General features: G+C 42.8%; 1 protein-coding gene across 3 annotated transcripts in view; it reads right to left on the bottom strand.

Moving 5' to 3' along the window:
• The window catches only part of MGAT5 (alpha-1,6-mannosylglycoprotein 6-beta-N-acetylglucosaminyltransferase), a 121,123-nt gene extending 103,085 nt beyond the window's left edge, over positions 1-18,038 (bottom strand). For 2 of the 3 annotated variants that reach the window (XM_079993604.1, XM_079993606.1), the window contains exon 1: positions 17,704-18,038. The gene's annotated coding sequence lies outside the window, so the exon portion shown is untranslated. Of the gene's footprint in view, positions 1-16,988; positions 17,089-17,703 lie in introns of those variants that run through there. The other variant, XM_079993605.1, reaches the window with a different exon arrangement.
• Positions 18,039-20,735: the final 2,697 nt, after the last annotated feature.

Here is a 20,735-nt window from a genome sequence, read left to right as displayed (position 1 = left end):
GGGAGGAAAAGCAAGATGCAATGGTTCAAAATAAGGTCTCGGTGTTTGTGCATAGTTTAGGGAGTTACAAGAATAAAGGTAGGTGAAGTAAATGCTATCCTACTTCACAAACTCAGCCCTGGATGCCAAACTTTGCAGCTTCAAAATTATTGAATGCACACACAGTGGTGGAAGAAGGCTCTAGGGCACCTGGTGCGGCGCGTCGAGGGGTGGGGCGAACCGTCCACAGGGGCAGGGCACACGGTGCCCATATGGACAGCAAGCCTGGCGCCCATATGGACAGTGTGTGCGGTGTGGGGCCTCAGCTGCCCTACAGATATGGGGGAGGCGGCTGGTGGACAGTGCAGAGCCTGCGGGCACCCGAGCCACACGTGGCTCAGGTGCGCTGCAGGCCCCACGGTGAGAGCCATCCGCCATTTTGTCACACACACCCCCTCATGGTGACACCCAGGGTGGACTGCACTCCCCGCACCCCCCTTCCTACGCCCCTGTGCACACACTGCTATGGGATAATATAGGACATAATTATAGGAGTGAAATGATTGCTCACTCTTTGTTATGATTAGCTGATGAAGATTTCAGAAGATTATTCACTTACTCATGTCAAGCCTTTTCTGCTGCAACCAAAAAGAAATCCATGCCTTTTAGAGAGTTACACAGACAAATACAATATATTTCACAAGATATGTTATCTAGATCAAGAACAACATTCAGCTTCCCATTCTAGATAATTGAAGCTCTCTTAAGAGTGACTTCCCCGACTGCTGAAATTTCAAAGGTTTCATTTTCCTGGAGCAGACAGAAAATTAGTCACTAGCCTCAAACAGCAGGAAGCGTTGGAATCAGGAAGTTGGAAACATTAAGGTAACCTACTGAAACCCATTAAATAATTTATGACTGAGATGGAAATTGTAGTGATTCAGCAACAGTATGGAACGATCTGTAGGGGTGACCAACATATTCACTGGACCCATACTGTTGCAGAAGAACTAAAAATGTATCACTCTCAGCTAAAACACAAATATCTGGGAGAAGAATAGATGTGTTATAATCCCCAAAGATGTGTTAACATAAAGTTCATCAACTTTTAGCTATTTGTACAATGAAATAAACATTAATAATAACAAAAGAAATGCCTACACCAGTAGCTGTAGCTATTGTTATTAATTATTATTATTATTATTATAAAGCAGCTGTAAATCCACTGTTCCAAACTTACTGCATACAGTGGTACCTCACGTTACATACGCTTCAGGTTACAGACTCCGCTAACCCAGAAATAGTGCTTCAGGTTAAGAACTTTGCTTAAGGATGAGAACAGAAATTGTCCTCCGGCAGCGAGGCAGCCGCCGGAGGCCCCATTAGCTAAAGTGGTGCTTCAGGTTAAGAACAGTTTCAGGTTAAGAACGGACCTCCGGGACGAATTAAGTACTTAACCAGAGGCACCACTGCACATTAACCCATGAGGTGGTGGTCTTAGGCAAGAGCCCACAAGTTTAATAGACAGGATCTGGCAACTTCTGACCAAGAAGCTATGCCTGCACCCTTCTACCCTTCTCCTAAGAATTTAGAGGATGGCTGTGGTTGGGGTGGGGGGGGTATCCATCTTGTCATGGTGCACTTAGAGGTTCTCTGATTATCCAAAAAGGCAATCATGCTGCGTAATTCCCTGTCATCCTCCTAAACTGTTTCATGCTCTGTTTTCCTATGTAAATGTATCACAATTGTCACTGTAACAGGATACTCCCTCCAGTCAGGGATAAAAGCAGAGTCCTGGGGCTTGCAAAAGCTGGCTAGCTATCAAAGTCAGGCAAGATCTATGGAACCTGGCTTTAGGAAAGCCATCACTGACAGAACCCCAGCTGCACTTTCTACCACCTTTACTGATCTGTTTTGCAAAATTGTTGTAAGGATTACTGAGATAATACATGCAAAATGCTTGAAGTGTACAAAGTGCAAGAAGAAAGATTAAGTATATACAGAAGTCAAAGTGAACAAGAAATATATAAATTCTATCTCAGCTGTCAACCATAGGGTTCTAAAACAGTTTACAGATCAAAACATTATTCACAAGAAAACCGCAATAATTATTAATCCACAAACTAGGATTGGTGTTGGTATAGCAAAACTCACCAATAAATGTCGGGGGGGGGGCAGTTAACATGGCACCTAAATCATCAAAGCACATCAGAACTTAACTCGGTGCAACAAAAACCAAGTGACAATCCAAAATGTTATCACTTTGATATCCTTTCACTGATGACCTACTGCCAGTAGCAAACACAGTGAGAAGCCCATTGTTACTGCTAAAGCAATAGGACAGCCTTTACCAATGTTGCGTCCTCCAGATATTTTGAATTACAGCTCTTATCAACCCCAAACAGCTCTATGGGAGATGTGGTTGAAAGATCTGGAAGGCACCAAATTAGCAAAGGCTGTGACTGGACTTCCCCTAATAGTGCCACTAATACGATCTCAGTGTAGTAAAGAAATTGAGGGAAGATGTCAACCTGTCCTCATGCCCATTCTGCTGATTTATCCATGTGGACCGCAAAAAAGTCCAGTGAAAATTAGCATCCTCTTTCTTTACCTTTACTTTCAGGGCTGGTCCACCCATGAAGTAAGGTGAGGTGACTGCCTCAGGAGCAGTATCCATAGGGGCAGCAGATCCAGCCTCCAAGGAATGCCTCACCCGCTGTTGCTACCACTGCCGTGGTGAAAATAAAATGTTTTAAATATAACAAATATAAATATATAATCAGGATGTGTGTTTCTACTAATAATCCTGGAAGTAAGAAATGATCTTGTAATTTATTTTTCTAAAAAAATTTTTTTTTTAAATAAAATTTTAAGTTATTGGCATTTTGCTGTCGTTTTGGAAGTGAAAAGCTGATAAGACTCTTCTTATGCTATTACAATGGGAATAAATCAAGTCACAATTTAATTCATGAACAAAGAGAAATCTTATGATACTGTGCTTTAAAAGACAATTGGTGGTATGAAATTGTGGGTTTGCTCTACAGGTGGTGGTGGTTGTTTTAAAAGTAGAAAGATCAAAGATCAAACCATCCGTATCTTCTCCCTTAGGCTTCACCAGAACTAAAGATAGACTATCTGTTCCCTTTGGGCTTGCTACCACAAAGCAAGATAGAAATATTGTACTCCTGTCCTCTAAGACCTAAGTGATGCAACCTTTTTAGCTTGCAGAACAGGTCTTTCCTCTTGTCAAAATGAATTAAGGATCATTGCTAATCTATCCTTAATGGTACAAATGCCTTCACTAATTTTCATCAATCTTTTCCTCAAATGCAAGCCAATCTGACCTCTTCCCAGCTTGCTTTCACTACTTTTTCCTCAGGCAAGCCTGTGAGAACTGGATATCCCACAAGCATAGGCCTACATTTATCTTCTACAATTATATTTTACATTCATTCTCTTTCCCACATAGTTCTTGTAAAAAAACAGCAGCTTGGGGCGGTGGGTGGGATTTCCTGTGCAAGTAAATAGAGTTCTATATACATACACAAACTTTCCCTTTGGTTCACGAGGATTAAAAACATAGTATAACAGCAGCCTCGGTCCACTACCAAATTCCCAGCTAAGAAGGCAGCCCACCAGAAGCATGGGTATCATACAATTATTCTAGACTTTTCCAGTGACTATTAATAGAGTCTCCATCCAAAGAGATACAACAGTCCCTCAGGATAGTGATTGACAGCCTTCACCAAAAGCTGAGCAGCAGAGAGATGGGGTGACCAGCTGCTTCCATCTGTCATTAAAACAGGCTTTCAAAATACCATTTAACCATGGGTAGGCAAACTAAGGCCCGGGGGCCGGATCTGGCCCATCTTCTCAATCTGGCCCGCGGCTGGTCTGGGAATCAGTGTGTTTTTACATGAGTAGAATGTATGCTTTTATTTAAAATGCATCTCTGGGTTATTTGTGGGGCATAGGAATCCATTCTCTTTTTTCCTCTTCAAAATATAGTCCGCCCCCCCCCCCACAAGGTCTGAGGGATAGTGGCCCGGCCCCCTGCTGAAAAAGTTTGCTGACTCCTGATTTAAACTATAAAGATCCTTTTAGAGCCAAGTACCAACTCCACAATTGTTGCAGCAGTGGAATGTGCCTGAAGCAGGTTCCAGTTCATTGCGATCCATATGTAACAGTGATTGCAGTCAGCACTACCTGATCATGTTGCAAACTTCACTGTAACAGTTTTGGCTCCATTATAAAGTACTTGAAACTCATGAGTAAGACTCTGTGAAATAGGCTAGCAGCTGACAAGGCCCCAGTGCAACATTTTGGACATTGCATTAATAATATTAAGCTCCCATGAGGCAGCTACATCTCAAAAACTTTGTTGTAGACCTATTGAAGATTTGTAAGTGACAAGCATCTGGCTGTTTGGAAGTTGGGCTGGCCATGTTCCAGACAAATTAACACTTATAAGAAGCCTCACTGATATCAGTGTGGATTAAAATGTCCTTCACTTTGGCTCAAATGTACCTATTATCATGGTGACCTTTAGAAGCCATGCTGCTATCTGTACACCTGTTATGGCTTAATTTTTTGAGTCACTGAAATCCATTTGGGCCGTCTTACCCAACAGTCCTCCATTGTCCATGGAGTATCAATGACATCTGGAGAAGGTTTTTTGAGACACAGTTGACTGAAGGAGGTGGGGAAGGATCAAGATGAACAACTTTCATTTCATGACCTTCATTGAGTTAGCTTATCTCAGGAGCTGAGCTTTTCATTTACAGTCGTCCTGGTAAGTAATATTCCCCAGAAAACTGTGCCTGGAAACCAGCTACAACTTGGCTAAGCAAAACTCCTTCCAAGGACATCAGTATATATACTTGTCTGGCACTATGCCCACATACTGGGTCACAATGATTATTCTAGCTGGAATGCCCATGCTTGTCTTGATTGACTTCATTGGCAATCATAGGCATGGTGCAGTCGTCAGAACTACCAAGCACATTCCACAGTACTGATAAGCAACAGCAGCAGTGATCTAAAAAGAGTGAGACATGATTGACCAGCTCTTCTGTCACTGCGTTCAAACTTACAGCTTTCAAAAACCCAGCCTTTTTATAAAAAGGCTCCTGCTGGTGTCCAAACTTTTTTCAAAGAGGGCCAGATCTGATGAAGTGAAGGGCCGTGCAGGCCGACCAAAGGGCCAACCAAAGTTGTTAACCTTTTTTCAGGATTGAAGCTGTTGAGCTTTTTTATGATTTTACCCCAAAGTTGTTGAGCTTTTAAAGGGTTGAAGTTGAAGTTGTTGAGGTTTTTTAGGATTTTACCCCAAGAAATAAACTGCCACAGGGACCAGATTGAACCAATTTGGCCCCCGAAATGGACTTTGGACATGCCTGAATCTTGCTCTTCCATATATGCAAAAAGTAAAACTCATTGGCCAAGTGAGCAATCAAAACAAAAATGCCACTGGCTAAAAACTACTCAGAAATAGAAAGTACAACCAGAGACTCAACAGGAAAACAGAACGCACACCTACCTAATATAGTGTCTCATTTATGTTCCTAGGAAAGTCACTGAAATTCATATGAATAACTTTTTCAGTAAGAATTACAAAAACTATTTAAAAGTTTGCCTGTATCTGTTCTTAAGCAGATCTGTATCTGTAAAAGCAGCCATTTATGTAAGGCCTTGTCTGTTTCTATAAATATTCCTTTACCAGAATATTTTAAGAATTCCATCTATTTATAATGTTCTCTGAGCATCCCTATTAATAGAAAGAAGGGTGTTTTTTGTTTTAGATTATTACACCACAACGGTCTCTCAGGCTATTTTAAAAGTCATTTTATTGGCCTTCATAATGCAAAATACAGAGGTAACATACCTCTCAAATACTTCTTGACAAGAAATGAGGCCTACTGATGCACTGAAGCCTAACAAGAGGCTAATTACCATCACAATAAGAACAGAACTGAGACCTTTATTTATAACTAAGATTCATTGCACCACAAGAGTCCAGAATACAAACTTGGAAGCCATTTTAATAAATAAAAAAAAAATGAAGTCAAAGGATTCAAAGGATTAAAACATGTAACATTTCACAAACACATTGATTCCCCCAGAGTCACATCCCAATTATGATATGGGAGGAAGAAATCTTCTTCCGGACTATAATGTAGAAGGCTAAAATATTAAGAGCAACCTCCATATAAAAGTTAAGGAGGCATACAGCAATCCTTCATGAACCCTCTCTCATCTAGTTAGTTCTCCATTTGTTTTTCTTGAATACAGAAAACTATGATTGCAGATGTGAGTCCATATGCAGTGGTGTTAAACACATTCACATAAATGAACTTTAAACTTATTCCTTAAAAACCACATACTTGACTTACTTTCATTGCAGCTGTATCATGAAACAACTGGAAACAAACACAACTAAACTAAAAGACACAACTTCTGGCCACCAGCCTTCAACAGATAACAAATATTAGATTATTAAAACAGAAGTAAATGACTATGCAATTTTATCTAATTAAGCAAGCAGTCACAGAGACTATGGATTCAGCTGCATTAGTAAAAAAAACAACCACTTTGAATGTGTTATAAACATGCAACACCAGATGGTGCCAGAGAGCAAAACCAGTTTCTATGCGATTTTTACATAGCTTTTTTCTTTAGTTTCAACAATTTAATTTCTGACTTATTTATAGTGGGAGTTTTTCCCTGTGTGTAGATCCACCTTATGAACACTTTAGCAGACCAACAGGTTTACAAGAAGATAATACTTTTTGTATTGTATTTTTGTATCTGCAAAGCAAATTTTCCTCAAGTGTCAGCATTTGATTAGGTGGGACATAGTATGAAGGTACATAACTGAGTAGGAGGCTGCATGGGTAACCCATGTATCTGCCTGAATATAAAGAGAAGAAAGAATAATTCCAATCTATTATAGTGGAACCCCTTATTTACGTCACAGGCTCCTGTTTCTATTCTAGCTTGTTTTGGCTTCTACTTGTGTTACCCATAATGAACCACACCCAAAAGCCCAACACCAGAAATTGCATAAGAAAGAAACAACATGAAATATGAAAAGAAAAGTGAATCATCTGCACAGTTCACAAATTGCTTCTACTTGGAACCTTGTATTGCAACCAATCAAGTATTCATATGTTCTGTATAAATGCATATAACCTGAGTAGGCTAATTTGCTCAGTCCATGACATCATGACCCATTCATCAACATCCCTGGAGCAGTATCATAGTTTTTAACAAACTTCATTATGCTTTTTTTTAATAAATAAAAAGGTACACAAAAGGAACAGGTTTACATTTAATTGAATAAACATGCACTCAGTTCTTTGTAAATGAAAAAAGGCAAGCACTCTGCTTAAAATATGGAGGATTGAGGCAAGGCTAATCAATCACTACTGGATTTGCATATAGCTAAATATGTCTTTTTCACAGCAAAGCTAATGGGAAGAAAAGAAGTCAGGTTCTGTTTTTAAAGTCAGTTTGTAGGCATCCCAGTTGGCATATTGATTACCTGCTTAATTTTGACAACTTCATTTTGTAGATGCATAGATCTGTACTGTTCTCAGCACACACTATTAGTTACAAATTGCTTCTGCTCAGTGAAATCCTAAATGAAACACAACCAACTTCCCAGGGAACCTCACCATAAATAACCTGCTCCAGGTCTATGCCCTATCATGCCTACCATGAGGGTTGCCACATTTCAAAAAGTAAAAACCAGGACACCCCAAAAGGCGCGATTTGTTGATTGACTTGCCTAAGAAAGTGCCACATTTCAGAAGGTGATCCTTCATTTAAACAAGCATGCATCTTGCTCAAACATTACATGATACAGCGTACAGTGAAAGCACTATGCAAGTAAGGCAAGAAATATACAAACAACTCCTTTCCCAATTTCACTGCAGGATGGAAAAAGACAGTTGACTCAACAGTTCCCAGTAAAGCAAAGGACATCATTCCTGATCATATTCTGTATGCGAGCTTCTGGAAACATATGACTAGTTACTGTTGAAACAGAATGGCAAATTAAGAATGTCCAGATCATTCGAGCAAAGTTAATTTTTAGAACACTAAATAGATAAGGGTTTTGGCCAGTATAGTAAGGACCCCACAGTATTGAAAAGGAAAGCCCCAACCTTTTGTCCCACCTCTTTCTGCTTGCTGATCTCTTGAAAATAAAAGGGATAATTGGGGGTGCAGATGGGAGGAAAAGAGATAGGTATGGATTGATAGGGGAGTATATGATTGCTTGTTTGTGTGCAGCCAAAGTTGTCTGGCCCAAAGTTGCTGCAGAAGACTCATCAAAGACAACAGGTGCTACTTTCTTCTTCTGCCTCTCAGGCTCTGTATCCTCTCTGAAGAGGGTTTTGGCAGAATGGGAAAACAGAGTTAGAGTGATATATTTTGAATTTATTTTATTTACTTATCAATTTTATACACTGCCCCTCATCTGAGGATCAAAGGGCAGTTTACAGTATAAAAATAACGAACACACAAAAAATCCACCCCAGATTAAAAGGCCATAGATTGTTTAATTAGCTAAAGGTCTGGGAGAAGAAGAATGTTTTTGCCTGATGCCTAAATAGATGTAAAGAAGGTGCCAGGCAAACCTCCCTGAGGAAAGCATTCCACAAATGGGGAGCCACAGAAGAAAGTCCATTCATGAGTTGCTACGCTCCAGACCTCTCATGGAGGAGACACAAAAAGAAAAGCCTCAGGTAATGATCACAGAGTAATGTAAAAGGAGGACAGGCTACATTCTTTCCTACTGAGGCCCCCTGCATCACACACACCAAGAATCTGTTCTGGGGGACTAAGGGGTTCTGGGGAGACAGCATGGAAGGTGGTACAGGGTAAGGAGAAGTTGGAGAGACAGACAAAAAACCACTTCACCATTAGCAAAGCTGCAATTCAAGGGTCACAAATTGATTGCAATTCATTATTTCCAACGAAAGCTGTAAATAAAGTGTACTCAAAGATGAATACTTGAGGAAACTGTCACTTTTCTCTAGTTCCAGGTCCATATATAAGGGTCGTTTGATCATATTTTCCAACTTCACCGGTAATTTCACATAAAGTCCTCTAGCACAGTTTCCCCCAACCTTGTGCCCTCAGATGTTGTTGGACTTCCAACTCTCATCATCCCTTACTATTAGCTAAGATGGTTGAGGATAGTGGGGGTTGTAGTCCACCAACATCCTGGAATTCCAATTTTAAGAACTCTGCTCTATGAGAAATAAACTTTCAGAATACATTTATTCTAACACTGAGAGGTGTGCTCATATACATGCTTCACATGCCAAGAGTTCCAGGCTCAATCCGTTGCATCCCCAGGTAGGCTGTGAAATTATGCAGCCTGAATCTGTAGAGAGCTACTTCCAGTCAGTACTGAGGATACTGATGAGTATTCTGGCATGGTATAAGGCAGCTATCTCATGTTCCCTTGACCACAGGAATGTTTTCCTGCTACCTGTTCCATCCCTGCAAATCAGTAGGCTCTGGATATCCATCCTTGGGACGCAGGAGGGTCTCATCACTACTGATGAGTTGTCACACCTTTTCTCATCTGAATTTTAGTTTATTTTGAGGCATTTAAAATCTCTTTTTGTTTTCAGCTGCTCCTGCTTTAAGCTGCTAGGAAAACTGTCCTTAAATGGTGTCTAAATTATCTATAATTTAATTATTTTTAATAAAACTACTTGTCACCAAAAAAACCAACCCCCAAATTACGATGATATCCAATGTTAAGTCACACTTTTAGTAGATACCAAAGGATTTAAGTAGCATAGTTTGATATTGCCCTTAGATGAGGAATAGGCAAACTTGGTCCGCCAGATGTTTTGGGACTACAACTCCCATCATCCTTAGCTAACAGGACCAGTGGTCAGGGATGATGGGAGTTGTAGTCCCAAAACATCTGGAGGGCTGAGTTTGCATATGCCTGCCTTAGATTAATAAGACCAGTCATTTTATTATTTTAAAATTAAGGATATACAAATTTGATTTCTCTAACTGGAGGAGTAGAGTCACTGAAATCAATGGATTCAAGTAATTTAGTTGGATATTACCCATAGATTATGAGAAGCATCATTTATAGAATGCTACCAGCTGTTCTTCTCTTTTCTTGAATGTACTTTTTTTTTCTCTAGCAGGAAAATATCTTTCTAAAGAGGGTTGTACAACACTGCAACATGTGACCTGGCCATTTTTCAGTCTGGCCCTGGGATTCCATTACTGAGTTTTCATCAACATGTACCATACTGCCAGTCTCATAAAGTCAGTGCCATCCTTATAACAACATTTTGGACTCTGCCTCCTTCGTCTTTTTATCTTTTCTCTAATTATCTTAACAGGAAAGTAGTACAGAAATGCAGAAAATACACTGGTGCTAAGACAGACGTAGAAATGTACCAGGCTAGTTGCCTAGATAGCTTGACAACTGAGAGCCTGTGTTTGGATGATGACTAGCATACTGATTTCTTAAGAATCTCAATTTTCTGGTTGCAAAATGTGTCTCCAGCACTTAAGTTCCTTAGGTGAACATGCCCTGAGCAACTTCGTCCAAATTGCAGCAACTGTAGCAGAACACAGCTACTCTGTAATGGCCAGCAAGAAGCTCTGTAGTCAAAGGAATATAATTACAAAAAGTCTAGATTGTGGTGCCAGAAATGCAACCAGAACTCAGAGTGGGGAGAAGCCATCTGACTGTAGACTGTGGTGTATCTACAGGTTTTCTGTTCAAGTGCAGAACCTGGTCTCTGGCAACTGACTTTAGCAAGTTGCTAACCATATGTACTACATTCAAAAATGGGGCACAAGTTGCCTTGGCGTCAATGTCAGCGATTTATGGCACATGTGACTGCCTCTGCAGCCTTGTACAGTAAATCTAACCAGGCAGATACAAAAGGCAGAAACCGAGAAAGCTGGTTTACTCCAGTTACTAGGCACATTTGTAGGCTCCTCCCCTCTAATAATTAAAAAAAAATCACAAAAATGAGCTCTTCATAATTTATATAAGACAATATACTATGAACCATACCAGAAATGATCACATAAGCATGCAAAAAAGTTGTGTTAAACACCTACTAGTATGCTGCTCTAATCTGTGCCAAATTTTGTAATTAAGTCTAACCTTCATATTTTCATTATATTTTAAAGAAACAGGACAAAGACTCCCAATGCTTGGAATATTACTTTGTTGTTCTCTTTACAAGTTTATATCTGTCCATTAGGCTCCTAAGAATCTCACTGAGGTTTACAACACACACACACACACAAACACACACGGCAGCAAAACAACAACAACAAACAAACACTACCTAATAAAGCTAATGATTCAAGAAAAACAGAGCAACAGAGACTTAACTCCAGTAGTACAAATGCATAATCAGATGGATAGCTCACAGGCACAAGACAGAAATTTTATGTAATGTCACCTCTGTCACAACATTTTAATTCTCTTTTTTTATATGGACACCTACTGTCTTGAAATGCTCTTGTTGCAATCTTTGACGGATGCCATAACAAAATTAATTTGTTACTTGATTTAATAGATAGTTAAGTTTTGGCTCTTGTTGATGCAATTTCCAGACTTTGAAGTCTGGAAATTGTGTTTTAATTATGGATTTCTATTTTACACTTGGTATTATATTTTGCAAGCCACCTTGAGCAATGACTTTCAAGGTAGGGCAAGCACTAGGCAGGTTCATAGAGTCAAAGAACTGCAGAGTTGGAAGCAGTGTTAGAAACTGATATGAAAACTAGGAGCTAAAAACTATGAACTAGGAGGTTCATAGAGTCAAAGAACTGTAGAGTTGGAAGCAGTGTTAGAAACTGATATGAAAACTAGAAGCTAAACTGATATGAAAACTAGGAGCAGTGTTAGAAACAGATATGAAAACTAGGAGCTAAATGACACCTTAAACCTAGGTTATGGGTGCAACAACAGAATGTCTAGACACAAGTTTTTATAACAAGAATGCAAAGCTGAAAATGAATGAACGACAGCTAAAATATTATGCTCATTTTTCACGTGGTCTAGTCCTTCACCTGCCCACCCCCCTAATATTCTTAAGAGGGTCTCTCCTCCAGTCTTCAGAGAGTAGCTGGAAGTGCAGAGGCAGGAAAAGGTCCTCCTTTCCTTCCACTCTGCAGTTTTAATCTGAAATCTTAGGTCTAGTACTGCGCCCAGTGCTCAGAAACTGCTTGCACTAATGAAATTCCCTGTCGCAAAATGCGCCTAGAACAATAGGAGTTTTGAACACTGGTTGGAAGGGCCCCCAAGGGTAACCCTAGTCTAACTCCCTGAAATGCAGGGATCTCAACTCTCCAAAACAACAGTTTTCTTGGAGACTTAGGGGAAGCCCAGTGAAAGGACTTCTTCCTGCAAAATGGGGTTTTCTCCAATCTCTCGCCCACATGCACTCCCTGAATTTGGTTCAGGGAAGCCTGAAGAACTCCCAGTAGAACAGTACACAGGGAGAGGAGGGAGGGATCATTCTGCCTGACAAGCTGAGATGCACCTTAATGGCTGTCTTCATTATCAATCAAATATCAAGGATGATGGAAAAGGAACTTAACAGTTGGGTTTTTTTATTTTAAAAAACCCCTCACTTGGAAATTTACTACTGTTTTCACACAAATGATAGACATGGAGGAGTTTACCAATGACTGTTAGTCAATCTACGGCAACAGGGCTTTCCTATTCAGAGGGGCAGCATACCAGAAACTGAAGACAAACAAGAGATAGCCGCTGCATTCATCCCACACTGTTAAGAACCCACTGATATCTAGCCAAGCTCTGTTAAAAGCAGGAAGTTGGGTAGTTAGCCCTATTCGGCTCCATCAAGGCAGTTGTTATGATTGCATCTCACAGAAGCACCAGGAAGATTTTTGAAGAATCCATAGGCTTTCACCTTCCTTACACTAATGCCATGTATGCATTACTGTTGTCTGTACTGAACAGATTTGTCTCACTTTGGAGAATCAGAATAGCAGCATTCTACCACACCATTAGTACCTCAGCCAAATATATTAGGCAAGCATATCCAATATGAGACTGTTGCTACATGTAGACCTAAGGAGCAAAACAGATCATGTTAACATTTTCGTAATTAAATTTAATTATGATCAACTGGAGTTTCCCCATCAATTCCAAAGGGTGTTGGGTCATATTTTTTCTCTCTCTTTCCTCAAAAGACAAAAATAAATAAATACAGCTGTGGGAATTATTAGGTCACAATATAGACAAACCACATTTCTCATGCCATCACATCTGCCAACACAGTCCCTTGGCATCCCCACCGCTGTTCAAGAAAACAACAGAAGATGAACATGTACAAGCAGCAATAATTCATCTAACATGTAGAATTTTTGTTTTATCAGCACAGAGAGCTATGATATTTACATGCATTCAAGCTGACAGACTTTTAGGATCTAGGATGGGGAAAAATGATTCTGAGGAGACAAGACGTGCAAGAAAGATTATAGCTGTCTCAATCCTATCCATGTCAACTCACTGCTGAGTTTAGCTAAGCTTACTCCAGGTAAAAGGATACAGGAGTGCAGCCTTAGGCACAGCCTCATTTTTATTTATTATTTTGCATCCTTCAGCAACCAGACATCTGATTTTTTTTCCAGCTCTACTCTGAAGATAGCATGATTGAACACTTATGGGGAAGACTGTGGGGAGATTTGAGGGGTTCAGACCACAGTACTTTTGAACTCAAGCAGTGCAGCACAATAGGACATTTATCTATAATGTGCAGAAAGTCTGATACACCAGATACACTGAATGGGCAACTAATTAATAAAATTTTCTACTTCCAATAAGGTTTGTTTTAAGAAAAAAAATCTATAAATTTGTATTGTAGCATTATTATTTAAGCTCTAATTTCTAGCAGATGAATAAATTACGATTCACTTTTATTAACTATACAAACTATATTACTGTGCCTCAATGTGCAAGGTTTAGGAAATATATTAATGGCGGATTTAAGCCATTAAATATTTTTTGATGAATTTCAATAGGGAAAAATGTAAGGTTCTACACTTAGACATGAACCAGTTGCACAAATACAAGATGGGGGACACCTGAATTGCCATGTGAAAAGGATATAAGGATCCTAGAAAACTACAAGCTTAACATGCTTTAACAGTGCGAAGCAGCAGCAAAAAAAGCTAATGCTATTTTAAGCTGCATTTAGTGTCCAAATCAAGGGAAGTAATACTCTTACTCTATTGTGCCTTGGGAGTTACTGTGTCCAATTATGGGCATCACAATTTAAGGAGGAAATTGACAAGCTGGAATGTGTGTAGATGAGGCTGACCAAGATTATAAAGGGTCTGGAAACCAAGCCTTCGGAGGAATGGTTGAGGGAACTGGGTATGTTTAGCCTGGTAAAAAGAAGACTATGAAGAGATATGATAGCCATCTTCAAATATCTTAAGGACTGTCAAATGGAAGATTGAACAAGCTTGTTTTCTCCTGCTCTGGAGGGTAGGACTCAAACCAATGGGTTCAAGTTACAAGAAAGGAGATTCCAACTAAACAAGACAATTAACTTTCTGGCAGTAAGAGCTGCTCGACAGTGAAATGGACTTCCTTGGGAGCTTGTGGACTCTCCTTCCTTGGTGGTTTTTAGGTAGAGGTTAGATGGCAATCTGTCATGTATGATCTAGTTGAGATTCAAGCATTGCAGGGGGCTGGACTAAATCACTCTTGGATTCCATTCCAACTCTACAATTCTATGAATTTTTAATCTCTACCCACTAAAAAACCTATAGGTCCTGATACATGAGCAATCAGAACACCTGTGGACCTTTGTGAGGAATTTGCATATACAAGGAATACAGAATTGAACCAATAAGCTAAGTTATGACACACAATTCAAAGAGTCCTCACCAATAAATCATAATCACAGCATGCCAAAATGAAGCATCCTTTCAAAATCACAAACATTTTGGAACACTCTACCAACTTCACATTTTGGGATGCTTATATACCTCTGATTTACAGTGGAGAAGTTTAAGCAAACTTGAGGCTAAATACAGAAGTCAGTCAATACCACAAAGTTATTTTCTACTTCAACACTAAAAGCCAGTGTTCCCACTCATTGTGTTCTGTGCAATGTTCCTCTCACAGAGCATAATAAACCTTTTGGCCATCCTTGCCTAGGAAAACAGAAGTATACCTCATTATCTTTTATCGTGAGTATGCTTGCTCTCCCTGCATTGTTTACTGTCATTTCATGCTGTGATATATTTGAATTCCACTGTGGAATGAACCCATCTCACCGCTCTTTTCTATTCTGTATAAAATTATCATTTATATTAGCAAAAAAAGTGACAGCATGCTACACTGGACTTGGGAATTTTAATGCCCAGATTTAACATTCTGGCTTTGCCATATTTAACATGAAGTGTGCTACATTCTGAAGTAGCTTTAGGTATGGTGCCACTGTGGCATTACTACCCAGCAACAGAGGGAATAGAAATTTAATAAATAATAACAACAATATATGACCTTTTAAACTATGTGTGGGGTGAGAAGCTTATTGTTTTTGTTTGTTACTATATATTTTTGCTATATATTTTTGTGTTTTTATACTGTAAACCACCCTATGATCTTTGGATGAAGGGCAGTATAAAAATTCAGTATAAAATGTCAATGTAATGTTGACATGCCAAGTTTGCTGGTGTGGCCAATTCCCACCCCCTAGCCATACATACAGACACATGTCATTTCCAATAGCACAAAGAGAGATATTACAACCACAAGACAACAGCTGTAGGTGCCTTTCAGTGACCTCAGGTTCCCTATGGACTTCCTAGCCACATATTTGTGTGTTTGTGTGTTGGGAGACAATAGCTTTAGGGAAATACAAACTCTGGCTGAGCTGCTGAATTTCTGAATCCACCCTGAGTCTCTTCCTGAAGCGCAAAGAAATGCTCTTCCTGAAGAGCAAGGAAAAGCTTGAAGTGCACACCGTTGGGGACACACGCACCAGGCCCCTTTGTTCCTGCACATACCTCCAATGCAAATGCTTTGACATTAAGGCTGGGTATAAATGCAGCAGATGAATGATAGTCCGCTGCAACACACACACACCTCCCATCTCTCACTACAATCTCAGGGAAGCATCACATAATCCACCAGCCCAAACGGAAGGCGGGGTGGGCAAAAGAAGGCCAACAAGTGTTCCTTCTGCTGGGTGACACAGAAAAGAAAAGGCATTGCAGCCATCCCTCAGGGCCATGAAGATACTTGGCGGAGTATCTTTACTGGCAAAAGCTGCATCCCTCCCTCGGAAATTGGGCTGGGAACATCACCACCAGCTTGTTGGCACTGGGAGGTGGGGGGAGGGAAGAGAACAGGAGAAAAAAGACTTTTCTTTCATGGAAGACCAATAATAGCTGTCCACAAAGACAAAGGCTGGAAGCAAACAGCGGTGCACATTAGGAACCAGAGCCTGAAAAAGCCAGGAAGAGAGGCAAGGGCGCTCCCTCATCCCTCTGAAACACTTTGCTATATCCCAGTAATAATGTTTACTATATTCCCTCAAGAAAAGATAGCAAGGTGGCAGACTCTGCTCAGGGGAACGCACAAGGCAGGGGAGCAAACTCGAGCCTGCCGCCCACCCGCCCCAAAAACCGTCACACCAAAGGAAAAGGCCCCTTAGTAGGAGGCAGACGAAAAGGGCTGGAGCATCTGCTTTGCGTACAGAATGTCCCAGGTTCGATCCCCGGCATCCCCAATCAGGGAGAGGCGCTGCACGTCGATGGGTACCGACGTGCCCCAATGGCCTGACTCCGCTTAAGGCAGCTTCCCGGGTTCCTCTTTCTCCACCCAGCCAACCTGGAAAGTAGACGCAGGTGTGGCAACCTGTTCCCCATATCTCGTGGCCAGGAAGAATGGGGAGAAGCAATTACTATCCTAATGATAGGAAAAAGCCCCCCCCCCCCCCCGTTGGTCTTACTCGCCTGACAAAAGCAGAGGAGAGAAAAGGGACCGGATAACACACCCTCGTCGTCCACACTGACAGGGAGGGAGAGGGAGATACCCGCGCAGGGAAGTGACTGTGCACCGGACGCGGCCACCACGCGGGACGCGCTGGAGAGCAGGAAGCAGAAGCCACCTTGTCCCTCATCCATTCCTCCGTCAAGAGAGGAGCGCCCTGGCAGAGCTGCTCTGCCTCCAGAAGGCAAGCGAGGGCGAAGCAGCATTTTAACCGCGCTCTCCACCCTATAGGCGCAGGCAGGCAAGCAAAGGAGCAGACCTACTCCTCTGCCCGCCTCTGCTCCGGCACACGAGGGGGAATAGTACGCTCTTTCTTCCACCGCTCTCCACCCCCCTCCGCGTAAATGCGGGCGAGGAAAGGCGAACTGCTTCCATCCTGACCACACAGAGAGAGGTGGGGGCGGCGGGAGAGAGGAGAGAGGAGAGGAGCAGCACGTTTAACTACGGCGGAGTAAGGAGGGAGGGGAGACGGAGCCACTGCACTCCGCTCCCCCCCCCGCCCCCCGCAGTCCTTCCCCGGCGCCCGGCAACGCCGTTGCACACCCCGCCGGGCCCTCGCGGCGCTGCGAGAAGCCGCGTTTCCAAGCGAGCTTCCCGGTGCTGCTCTCGGGTTACACGGGGGCAGAGCAGAGTGGAGCAGAGAGAGAGACAAGCCCCGCAACCCCGCTGCTTACCAGCTTCGCCGGCGAGTCGCCCCGCCGCCTTCCTCGCCCATCCTACTCTCCCAAGCGCGGCCGGGGCTTGGCCCCCCCGCCGGAGTGGCGGGGAGGCCGGACCTGGAGCAACGCAGTAGTGGCGTCGGAGGCGGCGGCGCTCGGCGCTCGGCGCTCGGCTTCTTCCAAGGGCCAGGCTGGCCACTGCAGCGCCTGAACCCCGCGCGGAGCGGCCCGTGCTCGGCGGCTCCTTGTGCGCCGGCTCCTGCGGCAGGGTCAAGGAGCCCGGGCCGAGCAGGGAGCGTCTACGAGCCTCCCGCCCGGCCGGGAGCGTGTATAGCAGCCTCGCCTCGCCGGAGAGCCAGGGAGCGTCTGCAAAGTGCCCACCCTGGCGGCGAGCGCGCGCAAACGAAAACAACAAGGGGCGGGGGGGGGGAGAGAAAGAGCCGCCTGCCGCGAAAGAAAGGGAGCGTCTCCAAAGTGCCACACTCGTATCCACCGGCCTGGGAGAAAGGCCGCAGCAAATCAGGACTCGTGAGAGAGAGAGGCTCTTGGCAGGCCTCCGCGGAGGCGCATGACACCGTGTGAGCGTTTGGCTGCCGCGTTGTTGTCGTTTTAATGCTCCGAGCGGCAGTACGTCCCACATTGCTCCAGAAAGTCCTCAGCAGGAAGGGGTTAAATCCTTCATCTCTGTGTGTAAAACAACACTGCATGAGCAGGAAGCATCTGCAGCTTCCCGGGTCCCGTTGCCCAGGAAAAACTCCCCACAAAACCCTCTCCGTTTACGGTTGCAAAAGTCCCCGCCTAGCCGCCGAGACGGCTGGGCATCATTGACACATAATACGGTTAGATAAACCTAAAACTTCCCGCTCTTGCTCCCCCCCCTTTTTTTTTTAAAGCACAGACATTCATAGATTTCCCGTCTGCTGGCTACGGCCCCAAAGCGGCTAGAGGCAACCCAATGGACTGCTCTGCAGTGCAGGGTTTCGTACCTTAATAGGTACTCAAGGCATAAACTTCAAATGATGCATGCACGAAGATTCCGTGCACAATGCACGGCAGTGGAAAACACATAACCACAATGGCAGATCGGAGCTTTCTGAGTAAATACCCATTACAGAACGAGAAGTGGGAAGTTTGGTGAGAGCCTGATTTAGAACCAGCGACGACCCTGTATTGCAGCTCCCCACGGGCCCACGCATTAAAGGCTCACACGCCTGACAGCTGTTAACACGTGGTGAATGAGCGACTGGCTCAAATATCACATTTCCATACTACTTCAACAAGCAAACACCAACCCCTAAATGCAATGCTTTCCAATTCAGTCAGTTGACACAATCAGCTGCCAGCCATCATGTATTGAATAACTGTGGTACAAATGGCCACCCCCAAAACTTTTTTGAAGAATGCCTGGGGGTGTTTCACATGGTCATGCATTGCAAGCATTGTTCACAAGTGAGATGATACAGATATGGACCCTCCCATATGTAGTGCAAGGGGGAATCCTGACCAATTAGAATCAGTACAGTGGTACCTCAGGTTAAGTACTTAGTTCGTTCCGGAGGTCCATGCTTAACCTGAAACTATTCTTAACCTGAAGCACCACTTTAGCTAATGGGGGCCTCCTGCTGCCGCCGCGCTGCCAGAGCAGGATTTCTATTCTAATCCTGAAGCAAAGTTCTTAACCCGAGGTACTATTTCTGGGTTAGCGGAGTCTGTAACCTGAAGGGTATTTAACCTGATGCGTATGTAATCCGAGGTACCACTGTAGTTGGAAGGGACCCTGATGATCATCTGGCCCAATCCCCTGCAATGCAGACCCCATCCTCCTGTCACTGCCGTTCTCTTGGACATGGTGGCGGCAATGGCGGCTGGTTCCATTGCAAGGAGACCAGCAGCAGGTGGAGCCAGAGCTAATGACAGGCAACACCCACCAATTCTAGTTTTGCCCCTGGCCCCATCCTCTTCTCTGCTGCGCTCTGGACTGACTAAGGAAGAGGAAGGTGGCAGCTAGAGCAGGCAGTTGGAGGCTGCCTGAAATCAGACTGAGGTTGGTGGGAGGGGCAGAGACAAAGTGAATCAGGATGCGGCAGGGGCAAGGACCCCTTCACACCATGTCTTGGTCCAGATAGGGCTCAGTCAGTCATGCCAAGCCAAACTACATGACAAATGTCACACCCAGTTTGACTCTTACAGCAGAGTAACCCTTCAGATGTTGTCAGACTACAACTACCATAAATTTCTGATCATTGGTCTTGCTGGCTGTGAATCATGGCAGCTAAAGCCCACCAACATCTAGAAGGCACCATGTTGCCCATTCCTGCTGCAGAAGAAAATAAGGACAATGGAGAGAAAGAGAAGTGAGATCTTAATAATGTGGAAAGAGGAGAAAACAAGCTTCTTCGCATCTCTAGCACCCCACGCATCAGTTGCCAGGTCCTATTTTTGGGGTGTCAATGTCAGCTTTGTGTCAGGGTTGCACCTTGTGATATATACTTTAAAAGTTATTAACAGCCAACATTAGTCATATTCAGAGTAGACAAACTGATTTAAGTGAGTCTACTCCAGTATGACTAATGTTGGCTATGTATACTGTTCTTTAAGCCATCAATTAAAATAGTCCCCATTTTGTCAAAGTGGTCTGAAATACAGCCATCAAGAAAGCAGATCAAGGAAGGATAAGTTCAGTGTCATTTATATGGAAGAGTCCTATTAACATATATGAATCTTATCCTCTCCCGATGGAATTTATAACCTTTTATGTTAGAGTGTTTGCCAGCTGTTAATAGTTCTTGCAGTCATATTTGTGCAGTTAGGTGCACAGGAGCCCTCTGAAATCAATGAATCTAACTCTGCATTGGGCTTGTCTGATAAAAGACAGTTTAAAACGATCAATGGCTTAGACGAAAAGGGTGGCTAGGGTATAAATGAGACATCACTCTTACTATCTGGCAGCCTGAGATTTCAAAATAATATCTTTCTGTATCGATTGCCCAACGATTAAAATGTAAGATGTGTGTTTCATCATATTTCCGTTATAGATTTGCCACATT

The sequence above is a fragment of the Podarcis cretensis genome (assembly GCF_951804945.1).
Source record: "Podarcis cretensis genome assembly, chromosome: 1".
NCBI lineage: Eukaryota > Metazoa > Chordata > Lepidosauria > Squamata > Lacertidae > Podarcis > Podarcis cretensis.
The sequence above is the reverse complement of the archived record's forward strand: the minus strand, read 5'-3'. Positions and strand labels throughout refer to the sequence as shown.